Below are 17,541 nucleotides of genomic sequence, written 5' to 3'. Positions count from 1 at the left end.
GCATAGTGATTCAACATTCACATTACAAAATGCTCATCACAATAAGTCTAGTTAGCATCTCTCACCATACAAAGTTGTTACAATATTAAGTATATTCCCTATGCTGTACTTCTCATCCCTTGACTTATTTATTTGACAGTTCTAAGTTTGTATCTCAATCCTCTTCACCTATTTTGCCCATTCCCTCCCACACCCCTTCTGCTTTAGCTACCATCAGCTTGTTCTTTTTATTTATGAGTCTGTTTCTGGTTTTTTAGTTTTATTTATTTGTTTTGTTTTTTGGAATTCTACACATAAGTGAAATCATATGGTATTTGTCTTTCTCAGTCTAACTTAGTTCACTTAGCATGATACCCTCTATATCCATCCATGTTGTCACAAATAGCAAGATTTCATTATTTTTTATGGTTAAGCATTCCAATGTGTATATAAACACACAGTATCTTCTCTACCTATTGATTTGTAGAGAGAAAGTTAGGTTGCTTTCACATCTTTTAAATAATGCAATAAACAGAGATGCAGATATCTTTTTGAATCACGTGTTTTCATTTTCTTCGGATAAGTATCCGGATGTGGAATTACTAAATCATGTGGTATTATGATCCTTTTAATGTGCTACTGACTTTGGTTTGATAGTATCTTTCGGAGAATTTTTTCATCTACACTCATCAGGAATATTGACCTGTAGTTCTTTTCGTGTAGTGTCCTGATCTGGCTTTGGTGTCAGGGTAATGTTGGCCTTATAAAACAAGCTTGGGAGTTGAACACATACTTTAGAAGAAATATAAGGCCAACAAACACATCAAAGAAGAAAAGCTTGAAAAAAACACAAAAATGTGGAGATTAAGCAACACATCTTAAACAAGCAAAAGACAGGAAATCACAAGGGAATTAGAAAAGATATAAACGAAAACAAAATACGCTAAAACCTAAAGCATATAGCAAAAAGTAATCAGTGGAAAATTTACAACTATAAATACAGACATTAAAAATTTAAAGACCTCAAAATAGTATCATAACTTTATACCTGAAGGGCCTAAAAAAGAACAGCAAACTGAAATGGAAGATAAAAGGAAGTAATTCAAAAAGATTAAATATAAAAAATAGAAAAACAGAATAAAATTACAAGTTGCTTCTTCATAACGAACCTTTAGTCAGACTTACCAAGGTGTGGGGGGAAAGACTCAAATTACTAAAATCAGAAACAAAAAGGAGACATGCCACAGATCTTACAGAAATAAAAAGGATTATGTGAACTGTATGCCAACCATTTAGATAATTAACTAGGTTAAACAAATTATATAATCTTACAAATCAGACTCAAGCACAAATAGAAAATTTCACAGACCTATATCAAGAGATTGAAATCAGTAACTAAGACTCTTCCAACAAAGTCCAAGCCTATAACTTCACTGGTGAATTCTATCAAATATTTAAAGAAAATCTGGCAAAGTTTCTCAAAACCATCCAAAAAAAAAAAAAAAAAAAAAAAAAGAGGGAACACTCTCGAATTCAATCTATGAAGCCAGGATTACCTTGATACCAATGCTAAACACATTACTACTCAACAAAAAGCTAGCACACTGAATCCTTGTTAAGAGAATTATATACCACGACAAAGTGGGATTTATCCCAGTAATGCAAGGGTAGTTCAACATAGGGAAAATTAATGTAATACACCACATTAACAAAATAAGAGAAAAAGGTCACATGATCATCTTGACTGATGTAGGAAAAGCACTGAACAAAACTCATTCATTTTTCATGATAAAAACTCTCATCAATCTAGGAATAGAAAACTTCCTCAGCATGAAAAGGCATCTGTGGAAAACCTACAGCCAATATCATATTCAATGGTGAAAGACTGAAAGCTTTTCACAAAGGATCTGGAGCAGAACGATGCCACTCTCACCACTTCTATTCAAAACTGTACTGGACATTCCAACCAGAATAATTTGGTAAGAAAAGAAATAAAAGGCATCCACATTAAAGCAAGAGGTAGCTCTATTTGCAGAAGACATAATCTTACATGCAGATATCACAATGAATTCACAAAAAAACGTTATCTAATAAATTCTGCAATGCTGCAGGATGCAAATGAACATGTAAAAATCAGTTGTATTTCTATACAATAGCAAAGAACAATTCATAAAGGAAATAAGAAATGAATTCCCTTTATAATAGCATCAAAAAGAACCAACTACTCAGAAATAAATGTAACCAATGAGTGCAAGCTCTGTGCACTAGAAGTCACTAAGCATTGCTAAAAGAAATTAAAGAGTCCAAATAGAGGACAAGACACTGTGTTCATGTTTGTAAGATTTAATATTGTTAACATGGCAATGCTCTCCAAAGCAATCTGTCTACAGTTTTGATGCAACCCCTATTAAAATCCGATATTCTTGCTTGTAGAAATGGAAAACCTGATCCTAATCATATGAATTGCAAGGGACCCTAAATAGTCAAAACCAAAAAAGAAAAGGTGAACGATTCATACTTTCCAATTTGGAAACTCACCACAAAGCTCTAGTAATTGAAACAGAGTAATACTGGCATAAGGATAAATATATAGATTAAATCGAAGAGTCCAGAAATAAAGTCACACATCTATGATCAATTAATTTTTAACAAGTGTGCCATGACTATTCAATAGGGAAAGAACAATCTGTTCAACAAATAATTCTGGGACAACTTGGTAGCCACATGCAAAGCAATGAAGTTGGCTCCCTAACTTGCACTATATACAAAAATTAATTCAGGGGTGCCTGGGTGGCTCAGTCAATTAAGCATCCAACCTCAGCTAGGGTCATGGTCTCACGGCTCCTGAGTTTGAGCCCTGCGTAGGGCTCTGTGCTGATGGCTCAGAGCCTGGAGCCTGCTTCGGATTCTGTGTCTCCCTTTGTCTCTGCCCCTTCTCTGCTCATTCTCTGTGTGTGTCTCTCTCTCAAAAAGAAATAAACATTAAAAAAAAATTAAAAACAAAAAAACAAAATTCAAAGTGGATAAAAGACTTAATACGAAAGAGCAAAAACTATAAAAATCTTAAAGGATAATTCATGATCTTGGATTTGGCAATGGTTTCTTACACAGGGCACCAAAACCACAAGCCAATAAAAAAAAAGAAAAAGAAACAAAACAACAAAAATTAATTTGGACTACACAATTAAGAGAAAAAGACAATCTTCAAAATGGGGGAAAATATTTGGAAATCATATACCTGATAAAGAGCAAGTATCCAGAATATATAAGAAACTCTTAGAACTCAACAACAAAAGCAACAAAATTTAAAAACAGGCCAAGCAGTCTGAACGGACATTTCTCCAAAGAAAATATTTAAATGGTCAACAAGCACATGAACAGAAGCTCATCATTAGTTATTAGAATATTCAAATTAAAACAACGAGATACCACTTAATGTCCACTCAAATGATTACAATTAAAAAAACAAGAATACAGAGAAATTGGAAACTTCATATGGGGCTAATGGGAATGCAAACTGGAACAGCTACTGTGGAAAGAAGTTTGGCAGTTGCTCGACAAATCACATGTAGAACTACCATATCACCCAGCAATTACACTAAGGACTTATCCAAAAGAATTGATAACATTTTCAAACAAAAACTTGTACTGGTTCGTGTACTTGAATATGTTCATAACAGTACTATTCACAATAGCTAAAAAATAGAAATGACTCATTTGTCCATTAAAATGATGTTATACAAAATGTGGTCCATCCATAGTATAGAATATTATTTAGCTCTAAGAAAGAAAGAAGCATTGATATTTGCTACAACCTGGATGAACCTTAGAACCAAGCTAAGTGAAAGAGGCTAGACACAAAAGGTCACATAATATATAATCCCATTTATATGAAATATCCAGAATAGGTAAATCCATAGAGACAGAAAGCAAATTTGTTGTTTCCATGAACTGGGGGAATAGAATATACAGAATTACTGCCTAATGGCTATCAGTTTCCCCTTAGGGGTGATAAAAATGTTTTGAAACTAGATGGAGGTAATGGTGATGGTTGTACAACACTGTGAATGTACTAAATGTCAATGAATGGTTAAAACCGCTAATTTTATAAAACTGAATTTTACTTCAATTAAAAGCTAAATGTGCAACCTATCATTTGCTGCATTATACACAAATATCCACAGTGGCTAAAAAACTTTCTTAGTTTTATAGTCAAAACCTGTAACCTAATTGTCCACAACAGACAATAGATGAGATAAATTGTGGTACATTCATATAATGAAGTACATTTATTAAAACGAAACTGCATACCACCTCACACCAGTCAGAATGACTAAAATCAACAACTCAGGCAACAACAGATGTTGGCGAGAATGCGAAGAAAGAAGAAACTTTTTGCACTGCTGGTGGGAATGCAAACTGGTGCAACCACTCTGGAAAACAGCATGGAGGTTCCTCAAAAGTTAAAAATAGAACTACCCTATGATCCAGCAACTGCACCGCTAGGTATTTATCCAAGGGATACAGATGTGCTGTTTTCAAGGGGCACACACACCCCAATGTTTATAGCAGCGCTACTGACAATAGCCAAAATATGGAAAGAACCCAAATGTCCACTGAAAGATGAATGGATAAAGAAGATGTAGTATATATATACACAATGGAGTATTGCTTGGCAATCAGAAAGAATGAAATCTTGCCATTCGCAACAATGTGGGTGGGACTAGAGGGTATTATGCTAAGTTAAATTAGAGAAAGACAAGTATCATATGACTTCACTCACATGTGGAATTTAAGATACAAAACAGATGAACATAGGGAAGGGGAGCAAAAATAATATAAAAACAGAGAGGGGGACAAAACATAAGAGACTCTCAAATACAGAGAATGAACAGATTGTTGTAAGGGTTGGGGGGAAATGGGCTAAATGGGCAAGGGGCATTAAGGAAGACACTTGTTGAGATGAGCACTGGGTGTTATGTGTTGGAGATGAATCACTGGAATCTACTCTTGAAATCATTATTGCACTATATACTAACTTGGATGTAAATTAAATAATAATGATAAACAAAGAAATAGAATGGGTGAACTTTATTCTATACAAATTCTATTACCAGAAAGATATATAGTTAATACCTTCATTAAAAAATATATTTGCTTGAATTAAAAAGAAAAGCAGCATGTAAGCAGCTTGTAAGTCCCCACCCCATCCTAACAAGAGCTAAAAAAACTGAAAAATCAACATTTTTTGGATCAGTAAGAGGGAGGGACACCAGACAAAACCAATGCCCTCAAGAATGGAGACATGTGGGGACAGGGAGTCACAGCTTAGTTCAGCAGAGATTTACCAGCTAAACCACTGCCGGATCAGTGCTGGGGTAAGAAAATCTGAACTGTAGCTAACTAATGGCTAGAGGCTCAATGTGCACAATTTTCAGAGTTAAAAACTTTGGGGGGGGGGGGGCAATTATGGGGACTTCTCACAATATTGTTGAGATTTACCAACAGGAACTCAGCCAAGATATCGACCAGGATCCCACAGTAAATATAAGAGAAAAATCTTGTCATTCTGGCAGGAAGAGGGGAAGAGGTACCATTTTGAAATATGCCAAAGCATTCAGTTCTTCTTAATTAAGGCCTGCCCTCAGGCGAAACTAGTTAACCAGAGCCTAACCTGCTAGGATATTATCAGAGCATAACTGACCCGGGGGAAGGGAAATACCTGACTCCAGCCTACTCTAGCCATCCTGTCCAATATAAGGGAGAAGCTGAGAAATATGTGGGAGAAGCTGAGAAATACTTCTAAGCTTACAGACCAGGGACGTAAGCTAGTGAAACAACTAAGACCTAATCATAGGACTACTGAACACTTCCCCTTCACCCACACCTCACCACCACATTACTAATGGCCTATTTATAGCAACTACTTTTACCTAGTACATCATGTATGAGTATCGAGAAAAAATTACAAATCATTGTGGCAAAGGCACAATCTGAAAAGACAGAGCAAGCATCTGAACCAGACATGGCAGGAATGTTGTAATTATCAGATTTGGAATTTGAAACAACTATGATTAATATGTGAAGGGTTCTAATAGATAAAGTACACAGTATACAAGAACAGATGGCAATGTAAGAAGGGAGGTGGAAATCCTAACAAAGAACCAAAAGAAATGCTAGGGATCAAAAACATTTTAACAGAAATAAAGTATTCCTTTGATTGATTTTCCTCCTGGCTGAGGAAAGAATCTCTGAGTTTGAAGATACCTCAACAGAAACTTTGAAAACTGAACAAAGAGAATAAACACTGGGAAAAAAAAAAAAAAATCCAAGGACTGTGGTACAAATACAGAAGGTATAACATACACATTCTGGGAATATCAAATGAGAGGAAGGAATAGAAGAACTATTTAAAATGATTTAATGACAGGGGTGTCTGGCTGGTTCAGAGCATGACACTCTTGATCTTGGTGTCATGGGTGCAAATCCCACAATGAACATAAAGCTTATTTAATTTAAAAAAATGTTTTAAAAATTTAATGACAAATCACACTGTCAAACATAAAACCACAGATCCGCTAAGTTCAGGGAACACCAAGCAGAATACATGCCAAAATACCTATACCTAGGTATATCAAACTACAGAAAATCAAAGCTAAAGAAAAAACCCTGAAAAGGGGAGTGGGGGGAGAGGGTCGGGGAACAACTCACCTATAGAAGAACAAAGGAAGGAATCGCATTTCATGTCTCCTCAGAAACCATGTAGGCAAGAAGAGACAGCAGTGAAATACTTAAAGTGATAAGGAAAAAGAAATTCCAATCTAGAATTCTGTATACTGCAAAATTATCCTTCAAACCTGTTCAAAAGTGAACAAGTAAAGATCTTCTCAAACACAAACTGAGAATTTCTTGTCAGTAGATCTGCCTTACAAGAAATGTTAAAACAAGTTCTTAGAAGAAAATATCCAGAAATTCGGATCTACATAAAGAAGACCATTAAATAATAAAAACTTTTGTTTTTCTTATTCTTAATGATCTAACAGACAACAATATGTTCAAAATAACAATAGCAACAACATATACAATTACTGTATGAGTTATAAATATATACTGCAACCTCTAGGGCAACCACTAAAAAAAGTTAAAAAGGAGGGGCACCTGGATGGCTCATTCAGTTAAGCATCTGACTCTCGATTTTGGCTCAGGTCATGATCTCACAGCTGGTTGTCGGATTCTGCTGACAGGACAGAGCCTGCTTGGGATTCTCTCTCTCCCTCTCTCTCTCTCCCTCCCTGACTGGTGAGAGTGCATGCATGCTCTCACTCTATCTCAAAATAAATGAACATTAAAAAAAAAAAAAACCCACAAAAACCTTTAAAAAAAAAAGTTAAAAAGGAAATATAGCTGATATCCTAAGTGAGGAGAAAAAAATAAAAATCATATAAAATGCTCAATTAAAACCACAAAAGGCAGAAAAAGAATGGAGACAAAACAGGAAAAAAGAACAAGGGCCACAAATAGAAAACAGTAACAAATATGGTAGACGTTAATCATGTTGACATGATGACATTATATCAATAATCATGTTGAATGTCAATGGTCTAATTGTACCAATTTAAAAGACTGAATGTTACTATACTAAAATTTAAATTAAAAAAAAAAAAAGATTTGTCATGGTGGATTGAAAAATAAGACCCAACAATGTTTTCTACAAAAAAAATCCACTTTAAATATAAATTAAACATAAATGGATGAAGACAAACATACCATGCTAATACTAATTAGAAGAAAGCAGGAGTAGCTATATTAATTTTACATAGAGTGGACTTTAAAGTAAGGAAATTATAAGGGATAAATACAGCATTAAATAATGATAAAGGGGTCAACTTTCTAAGAAGACGTAACAATACTTACCACGTACACACCTAACAGTGTCAAACTATGTGAGGCAAACTATGAGAGGCAAAAACTAATACACTTGCAAAGACAAACAGGTGAAACTTGAAAACCTCTCTATTAGAAATGGACAGATCCAGTAGGCAGAAAATCAGTAAGGAACTTGATTTGATAATTGAACTCAACATCATCATCAAACAACTAGATATAATGAAATACTTTATCCAAGAACCGCAGAAAGCAGATTGTTCTCAAGCTTACATAGAATAGTCACCAAGACCATATACATATACTAGGGCATAAAATAGTCCTTAACAAACTTAAAATAAAAATGATACAAGGTCTGTTCTCAGGCCACAATGGAATTAAACTAGAAATCACTAACAAAAAGATAGTGGGAAATCCCAAAATATGTGGAGATTACACAACACATTTTTAAATTTTTTTTAATGTTTATTTATTTATTTTTGTAAAATTTTTTTTAACGTTTATTTATTTTTGAGACACAGAGAGACAGAGCATGAATGGGGGAGGGTCAGAGAGAGAGAGAGACACAGAATCCGAAACAAGCTCCAGGCTCTGAGCTGTCAGCACAGAGCCCGACGCGGGGCTCGAACTCACGGACCGCGAGATCATGACCTGAGCCGAAGTCGGCCGCTTAACTGACTGAGCCACCCAGGCGCCCCTAATTTTATTTATTTTTGACAGAGAGAGAGAGACAGAGCACGAGCAGGGGAGGAGCAGAGAGAGAAGGAGACACAGAATCCAAAGCAGGCTCCAGGCTCTGAGCTGTCAGCAAAGAGACTGACGTGGCTGCAACCCACAGACCGTGACATCATGACCTGAGCTGAAGTCGGACGCTCAGCCGACTGCACCACCCAGGCACCCCTACACAACATTTTTAAATTACCTAAGGGTCAAAGAAGAAATCTCATGAGAAAATACAAAATATTATGAACTAAATGAAAATGAAAACATAATTCATCAAAATTTGACAGGTACTGTGAAAGCAGGCTTAGAGGGAAATTTGTAGCACTAAATGAATATATTAGAAAAGATCTGGAGCTCCTGGGTGGCTCAGTTGTTTGGGCATCCGACTTCAGCTCAGGTCATGATCTCACGGTCTCTGAGTTCAGGCCCCAAGTCAGGCTTTGTGTTGACAGCTCAGAGCCTGGAGCCTGCTTCGGAATTCTGTCTCCCTCTCTCTCTGCCCCTCCCCTGCTCATGCTCTGTCTCTCTCTCTCTCTCAAAAGTAAATAAACTTAAAAAAAAAAATTTTTTTTTTTAAGAAAAGATCTAAAATCAATCATCTAAGTTTCTGCCCTAGGAAACTATAAAAACAGTAAATTAAATCCAAATTAAACAAGAAAAAAAGTAGTAAGAATTAGAGGAGAAATCAAAATTGAAAAGAAATCAATAGAGAAAAATCAAGAGAAAGGACACAAATTACTAATATCAGAAAAGGACACAAGAGAAAAAAAAGAGAAAGGACACAAATTACTAATATCAGAAATTAAAGAAGAGATACCATTACAGATTCTATGAACATTAAAAATATAACAAAGGAATACCATGAACTCATGTCCACAAATTTGATAATCTAGATGAAAAGGGCCAATTCCTTCAAAGACACATTTTGCCAAAATTCACACAAGGAGAAATAAACTCGACTACATCAGAAAAGCAGACTCAGTAATTAATAACCATCCAAAACAGAAAGCACCAAGCCCAGATGGGTTTCCTGGTGAATCCTACCATACATTTAAGGAAGAAACTATACCAATTCTCTACAACTTCCTTCAGAAGATTAAAGCAGAAGGAATGCTTCCTAGCTTACTGTGATCATTACCCTCATCATACCAACACCAAGGACGTGACCAGAGAACTACAGACCAGTATCTCTCACAGATACCAAAATCTTCAACCAAATATTAGCAAATCAAATCTGTTTGTTTGTTTATGTATTTATTTTAGAGAAAGATGGAGAGAGTGCAACCCGGGGAGAGGGGCAGAGGGAAGGAGAGAATCTTAAGCAGGTTCCATGCTCAGCAACGGAGCCTGATGCTAGGCTCCCATAACTCTGGGATCATGACCTGAGCCAAATGAAGAATTGGTTGCTCAATTGACTGAGCCACTCAGGGGCCCCAAATCTAACAACGTATTTAAAAAATTATATACCACAACTAAGTAGGATTTACCTCAGTTATGAAAGGATGCTCCCTGATATTTACCCAAAAGAGGTCAAAACTTGTGTCCACACCAAAATGTTCATATGTATGTTTACAGCATCTTTATTTACCATTGCCAAACCTTGGAAGCAACTAAGATGTCCTTCAGTAAGTGAATGGATAGGTATATTATGGATCATCCAGACAATGGAATATTATTCAGTGATAAAAAGAAATGAACGATCTATCAAGCCATGAAAAGACATGGAGAAAACTTAAATGCATATTACAAAGTGAAAGAAACCAATCTGAAAAGGCTACATACTGTATGATTCTAATTATATGATATTCTGGAAAAGGCAGAACTCTGAAGACAGTAAAAAGATCAGTGGTTGGGAAAACGCAGAGGAGCATATCTTTAGAACAGTGAAAATACTCTATATGATACCATAATGATGGATACTTGTCATTATACATTTGCCCAAATCCAAACAATGCACAAAATCAAGAATGAACTGTAACTTCAACTATGAATTTTGAGTGTTTATCATGTGTCAGTGTAGGTTCAACAATTTTCACAAATGTACCATTGTAGTGGGATATGTAGATAATGGGAAAGGCTATGCATGGGGTGGGAGAGAAGGGATACACAGGAAATCAATATTATCTTTCCCTCAGTTTTACTATGAACCTAAAGCTGCTCTAAAAATATACAGTCTTAACAAAAAAAGGAAAAGGAATAAAGTTATACGTTTAAACTGACTTTTACAACTAGTCTCTGGAAGACAGGTTCCTCTCCCCCACTGTTCATTGGTTCCATATGCAACATTTTTCATAGTCACGATTCCACTGTGATCTCAGCAATATAAAGACCTTTTTGGCTTGGCTCTAATAGTTTTTGCCATCCCAACTCCAAAATTCAAGAAGAAATATGAATGGTCTAGCCTGCATCGGATATTCAGCTCTGATTCAAATACCTGGTACTACTTTGGCTGGAGAAGGTGTTGTGGAATGGGAGTCTATATTAGGATCATAAGCTTCTTACACCAAACCCTACCCAATGGTCTTTAGAATAACGTCCTTATATTATGGGGCAGCTTTTAAAAGAAAAGGTAATGGGCAAAGAGGTCAAATAACAGCTATTCACACTCAAAAGGAAAGGCAAATTTTGCTGTTTTTTAACTCCCCAATATTTTCTTAATTTAGAATTGAATTAATGTAGAAATGAATATTCATGTATGTACAAGTGGTACTACATCTCTATTATAATTATCTAATTACACTTAACATATATTATTCTTATACTAATAAAAAAATTCCACCAGGAGGAAGTTAAATGCAAAAAGTTTTTTTTTTAAGTAACTAAATCTTTTGGTGCCTGGGGGAAAATAATAAAATGACTAGAAGGATTAAGTGAGAAAATATATACAAAGCATGTGGAGTTCCATGAATGTTAGCAAATACTGCTTTTAATTTTTTCCCACTTGAAATGTCTTCTGAGCCTACAATTTCTATACTTACTTTTCCATACTTGTGAAATATACAAACCATATGGTATCACTAAAATCTCTACTAAACTACCCAGAATTACATACTATCACCTCAGAAAACATTTAAAAACTTCTTCAGCAATGACGTGACACAATGTATTAAATTGTTAAAATAATAAGCACTCATTGAACATAACACAGTTTCAGAGTACAAGGACACTCACTGTTCCGAACCAAGAAACTGCAGATATAAAGACAAAGAGGATAAGATCTCTCAGTCTAGTGCTATGTTTACAACTAAATTGCACTGAGGAAGAAGCACTCTGCCTGGGGAAGTCCACCAAATTATTTGAAACCCATTGGGTAAAATCTTAGAGGAACATAAAAAAGTTCATGTTAAGTACACATAAAAACAATAAACAACAGATCTGGGCAATGGTAGTAGTATAACTAGAACATCACAGGTTGGAAAAGAGTGGTAGAATATTACGAAGTTGATGCTTTAAACAGAGATTGGAACCAGATTGACAAGGGCTTTGGAAAGAAAGAAAGAAAGAAAGAAAGAAAGAAAGAAAGAAAGAAAGAAGAAAGAAAGAAAGAAAGGAAGAAAGAAACAAAGCAAGCAAGCAAGCAAGCTAGCTGAGAATTATATTTGGTAGACAAAGCATTATCAGAGATTTTTAAGAAGCAATATTTGGAAGGATAGACTGCAGAGAAAGGCAGGAAGCATTATTTAAAATAATAATAATAATAATAATAATAATAATAATAATGGAGCACCCGGATGGCTCAGTCGGTTAAGTGTCCAACTTCGGCTCAGGTCAGGATCTCATGATCTCATGGTCCTTGGGTTTGAACACTACACCGGGATCTGTGCTGACAGCTCAGAAACTGGAGTCTGCTTCAGATTCTATGTCAGCCTCTCTTCCTCTGCCCCTCCCCTGCTCACACTCTGTCTCTCTCTCTCTCTCTCAAAAATAAATAAAACATTAAAAAATTTAAAGTAATAATAATGATAATATTTTTAAAGAGGCATAATCTAATCAAATCTAGATTCTGAACCTGGTCAAATATTTTGGTAGTTGTGTGAGAACTGAACTCCTCTCAGCCTCTAGTTTTATCTGAAAATAGTACATACTGTGGGGTTCCATCGTGTAATGGTTAGCACTCTCGACTCTGAAAATAGTACATACTGCAGTGTTATCTGTGAAGATTGAGATAATGTGTGTAATGTGGTCTGTACATGCTTAGTAATTCAAGAGGAGATACATATATCATTTACTATGTGCCACACACTATTCTAAGATGTTTGTATGTGTTGAGTCATTTGACTCTCACAATAATCCTACAAGGAAGGTATTGTTATTATCCCCATTATACAGTTCAGGGATTTGAAGCACAGAGAGGTAATACAGCTTGTTTGGGTCATACAACTACAAAATGGTACAGATGGAATTCAAACTGAGGCAATCTGACTCCAGTTCCATGCCCTTAACCAGTATAATGCCTCGCTAGAAGAGATCAAGTCAGTGCTCTTAAAACCCTTGTCAAATGTTCTTTTTTTTTTTTAAATTTTTTTTTTTCAACGTTTATTTATTTATTTTGGGACAGAGAGAGACAGAGCATGAACAGGGGAGGGGCAGAGAGAGAGGGAGACACAGAATCGGAAACAGGCTCCAGGCTCTGAGCCATCAGCCCAGAGCCCGACGCGGGGCTCGAACTCACGGACCGCGAGATCGTGACCTGGCTGAAGTCGGACGCCCAACCGACTGCGCCACCCAGGCGCCCCTAACCTTCCAATTAAATTTACAGATTCCTCAACACCATCCTCCAGACTTACTGGATCACCAATCTATGAGATTTGAAGTGTAGGAATCAGAATGTTAGCCCTTCAAGGTAATGTGTACACAATAAAATTTGAAATTCACAATGGTTTAGGCAGAGAGAGCAAAAACTCAGTAAAAAAAAAAAAAAAAAAAAAGTCCAGGTAAGGACAAGTAACAGATTAAAATGTAGAGATGGGGCGCCTGGGTGGCTCAGTCAGTTAAGCCTCTGACTCCAGCTCAAGTCAAGATCTCACAATTCAGGGTTTGAGCCTTGCGTCGCGCTCTGTGCTGACAGCTCTGAGCCTGGAGCTACTTCTGATTCTGTGTCTCCCCCTCTCTGTCTCTCCCCTCTTTGTTCTCTCTCTCTCTCTCTCTCTCTCTCTCTCTCTCTCAAAAATAAATAAATAAATATTTTTTAAAAAAAAAAACTTTAAAAAATAAATAAAATGTAGAGACTAATTTTTTTTCAAATTACTATTTGCCCCTAGCTCCTATAAAATGAGAAGAGCTGTCTGCAATTCTTAAAAGTAAAGCTCAAGTCTTTGCTGAAGTCTCACCCAAATGTTTAAATTTCAACAATCGTAACTACTCAACATTTGAATCTATTTTACCTGGTTAACAGTGAAACAAAAGTTCACTAGTAGGATGGGAAAGTAGGATTAGCCAGTAATAGATGAAAGAATACTTTAAAAAAGATATTTATACATTTTTATGGCATGACCCCATAAAAGAAACACAAAATATCACTTTTATGTTTAAAAGAAACACAAAATATCAGTTCCTATAAAGCAACACAAAATTAGTGTGACAGTCTTCAATAACATAAAATTTCTCTACATTTAAACTCATTTATATTTTAGACGTAGGGTACACATTCAAACTATTCCAGAAGGCATGGCTTTGCTGTGGGGTTAAATAGTTTGATATCTGAGGTAGTTCATCACTAATAATAATACAGCAGCAAATAATAATAAAACAGCAAAAACAAAACCAAACAAAGAAAGCCCAATGCTGGAAACATTAGTAGAGCGTTTCCATTATGACTCCACAATAACCCAGTTGGCCAATGAATGAAGGAGGTGAAAAGGTAGTTCTGGGGAGCTAACTAAACCTTAACCCTATTGTTAGCAAACTAAGACCTTTGTAAATTATCACTGTTACCTTCGTCAGTTTAAATCAGCAAGAGTCTCGAATTTTTGCGGTTCACGAAAAATGTCACTCGTGAAAGAAAAATATCCGGGTTTTAAATACAAAGGATACTCAGATTTCAGTTTAAATCCCCACCGGGCATTTCAAAGGCTGTCACTTCCCTGCAGTCCAAAGTCATAAAGACTACTCCGAATATCCCTCTTAGGAGAAACGCAGAGCCACGTAGAGCATCTCATTCTAAACCTGCCCTAACCTTCCATCTTTAATAAAGGAAGATTCTTTTACCTGTGGTAACGCTTTCGCAATCAGATTTAACTACTGTTACAGCTTCAGCATTCGAGTCCAAATTGGCGTAAATACTAAACTATATTTACCATAAAGTCAGAGATTGAACAAGGCTTAATCTCAGGGACGGGGGGGGGGGGGGGGCGAATCCTCAATACTTAGAGTTGGCTTGTGAGCGCTGGCCCGCGAGACGCTTCCCAGCACCTCGACTTCCCAAAGTCTCCACGCCCGGCCCTACCACCCGACGCTCCCCAAGGCCCTCCGATTTCCGCTACACTGTCCCGCCTCTCGACCCCTGTCCCATCCGACGGTCCGAATTCTCTCCCTGGAATACTCAGTTTCTTCCCTTTCCCCATTCACTCACCAAGGCACGCTGGGCAGAAGTTCCAGAGCGGTCGTATCAGTTTTCCCTTCTTTCGCACAGCCGCAAAGCTGACCTCGAGCAGCCCCATCCAACGGCCCACAGGATTCAAATTCGTCCACTTCCGCCTGCAATCCGGAAATAGGGTTAAGCTCCACCCCCACAAGGGGCGGGGCCCGCGGCAACGAGGGACGTTGCGGGGAGGGACGAGGAGACCCCGGCTCTTTTCTGGTGGCATGTTGGGTCTGGTGTGCTACCTTCGCTTCAGAGTCTTTTGTCTGACTCCTTACATATGTTCACAGAAAAGTGCGGACGCAGCGTTGGTGTTCCTGCCCGGTGATTCTTGAGGCGATGCTCTTGTTTCTAAAATGGACAGAGACGCGTCCTTCAAGGACTGGAGAGAATAAAAGCACTAATGGAGCCCTGACGTTTATCGCCCTCCCGTAAGCAACAGCTGCAGCCCAGAGGAAAAAACAAACCCTAAACAAACCTGCTTTCCCTGTCCCTCCTCAATCCCGGCACAGTAGGACATTTAACCTCTTTCCCTCCCCTGTTTAAGGAAGACAAAAAGCCAAGTGCACCAATCACACTTACTCGAGCCACAAATTAAAAATTAGTGATCCGACTAGTTGCTGGTTCCAAATAAAATACTTGAGGATACATGCTAGAAGGCGACACATCTTTTTTCTTCGCCTATAACGAGACTATTTTACATGATTATTACGCAGTTGTCCTGTGAAATTCTTGGGACAATAGTGTTTACCAAGGACCGCTTCTGAAGGGATATATGCAGGAGCTATAAGGAAAAGAAAGACCGAACATACCTTAGCCCCAATCCTCCTCAAAAAAAAAGGGAACTAAACTCTGATTTTGGCGTTGCCACCAGATCATCCTCACACCTGATATTATTGATTTACGTAAACAGATCATTTCAAACCAATCCATCCATGACAGAACACCCTCAGCCTCTGTCAAAACTACAATTTGAAAGATTAGACTTCTACAAATTTATTTTACAGATAATCTGACAGAAGGGAGTGTAAACCTATTAACTGGTGTACTGTTTTTAATAGTGGGAAATAGGAAATAACCTAAATGCCTATCAGTAAGGGAATGATTAAATAAGCTATGATACTTTAGGATCTGATATTGTGCAGGCACTAAAAATAATGAAGTAGATCGGTAGATACTCAAATGAAATAATGAAAAAAAAATCAGCTGTAAAAGGACTATGTACATAGTATCCTTCTTTTAAAGTATGTGAACGTGCCTGGCAAACAAAGTTTCTGGATGGATAGTAAACAAAAAAGTTATCTCTGTGAGTCAGATGATGAATGAGGATGTGAAGAGACTTTTTACCTTTTGCTTTATAACCAGTTGAATTTTTAAACGAATAGCATGTTTTACTCTTGTAATTTGAATTTTAAGTGAAGATTGTTAGAAATTGAATATATTAGAAATTTAATATATTCTAGATATAGAATCAAGTTAATAAATGTATAAAAGTAAAATGTTTGAATAGTCTGTGTCCATTCATTCATAGATTTATTCAACAAATTATATGGTAATGGTTTGACCACACATTTTGTCATTTATAATTTGTTGTATTATTTAATGCCACCACATTTCTTTTTTTTTTTTAATTTTTTTTCAACGTTTATTTATTTTTGGGACAGAGAGAGACAGAGCATGAACGGGGGAGGGGCAGAGAGAGAGGGAGACACAGAATCGGAAACAGGCTCCAGGCTCTGAGCCATCAGCCCAGAGCCCGACGCGGGGCTCGAACTCACGGACCGCGAGATCGTGACCTGGCTGAAGTCGGACGCTTAACCGACTGCGCCACCCAGGCGCCCCAATGCCACCACATTTCTAAAGTGGCCCCACTGAATAAATATATTGCTCCTTCAAGTTCTTTGAAAGCAGAAACTATGTCATATATTTTCCTATTTCTTTCATATGTCTTGGCACCTTCCCACCATTAAGTTTAATTCCTCACATGAATTACATCCTCAAGTTATCCACAAGCAAAAGTTAAATACTCAAATGGGGGAGGGGAAGCTCCCAAGACAATTATAAAATACAATAAAAAATACTATTTCTTAATACAACTATATAGGCAAGTTTTGCTTTGTTTTAATGTTTTATTTAAATGTTTGTCATCTGAGTTTTCCTTACTCAGTTCTTCTTGGACTCTCAATAAATTCTTTAATTTCTTGTCAAGATGTTGACAAAATATCACCAGCAGCCCTGTCATCAGTCAGACCAATGATATTAATTTCTCATCTGCAGTGGAGGGTCCCTTAAAGTCACTGACGTTTTTTTAGGCTTAATTGTATAAATTTTCTAGGGCTGGTGTCTATTAAGTGGAATATCAGGCTTGTTTGCAC

The 17,541-nt window shown here is 36.8% G+C and overlaps 1 protein-coding gene across 2 annotated transcripts in view; it reads right to left on the bottom strand.

Annotated features, from left to right (window-relative positions):
• G2E3 (G2/M-phase specific E3 ubiquitin protein ligase) overlaps positions 1–15,537 on the bottom strand; it is a 67,761-nt gene extending 52,224 nt beyond the window's left edge. Inside the window, exons 1-2 of one of the 2 annotated variants that reach the window (XM_043554311.1) lie at positions 15,412–15,537; positions 15,158–15,282 (exon numbers count right to left, since the gene is read on the bottom strand). The gene's annotated coding sequence lies outside the window, so the exon portion shown is untranslated. The remainder of the gene's footprint in view (positions 1–15,157; positions 15,283–15,411) is intronic. The other variant, XM_043554313.1, reaches the window with a different exon arrangement.
• Between the last annotated feature and the right edge of the window lie 2,004 nt (positions 15,538–17,541).

This window comes from Prionailurus bengalensis, chromosome B3 (assembly GCF_016509475.1).
Source record: "Prionailurus bengalensis isolate Pbe53 chromosome B3, Fcat_Pben_1.1_paternal_pri, whole genome shotgun sequence".
Classification (NCBI taxonomy): Eukaryota; Metazoa; Chordata; class Mammalia; order Carnivora; family Felidae; genus Prionailurus; species Prionailurus bengalensis.
The sequence above is the reverse complement of the archived record's forward strand: the minus strand, read 5'-3'. Positions and strand labels throughout refer to the sequence as shown.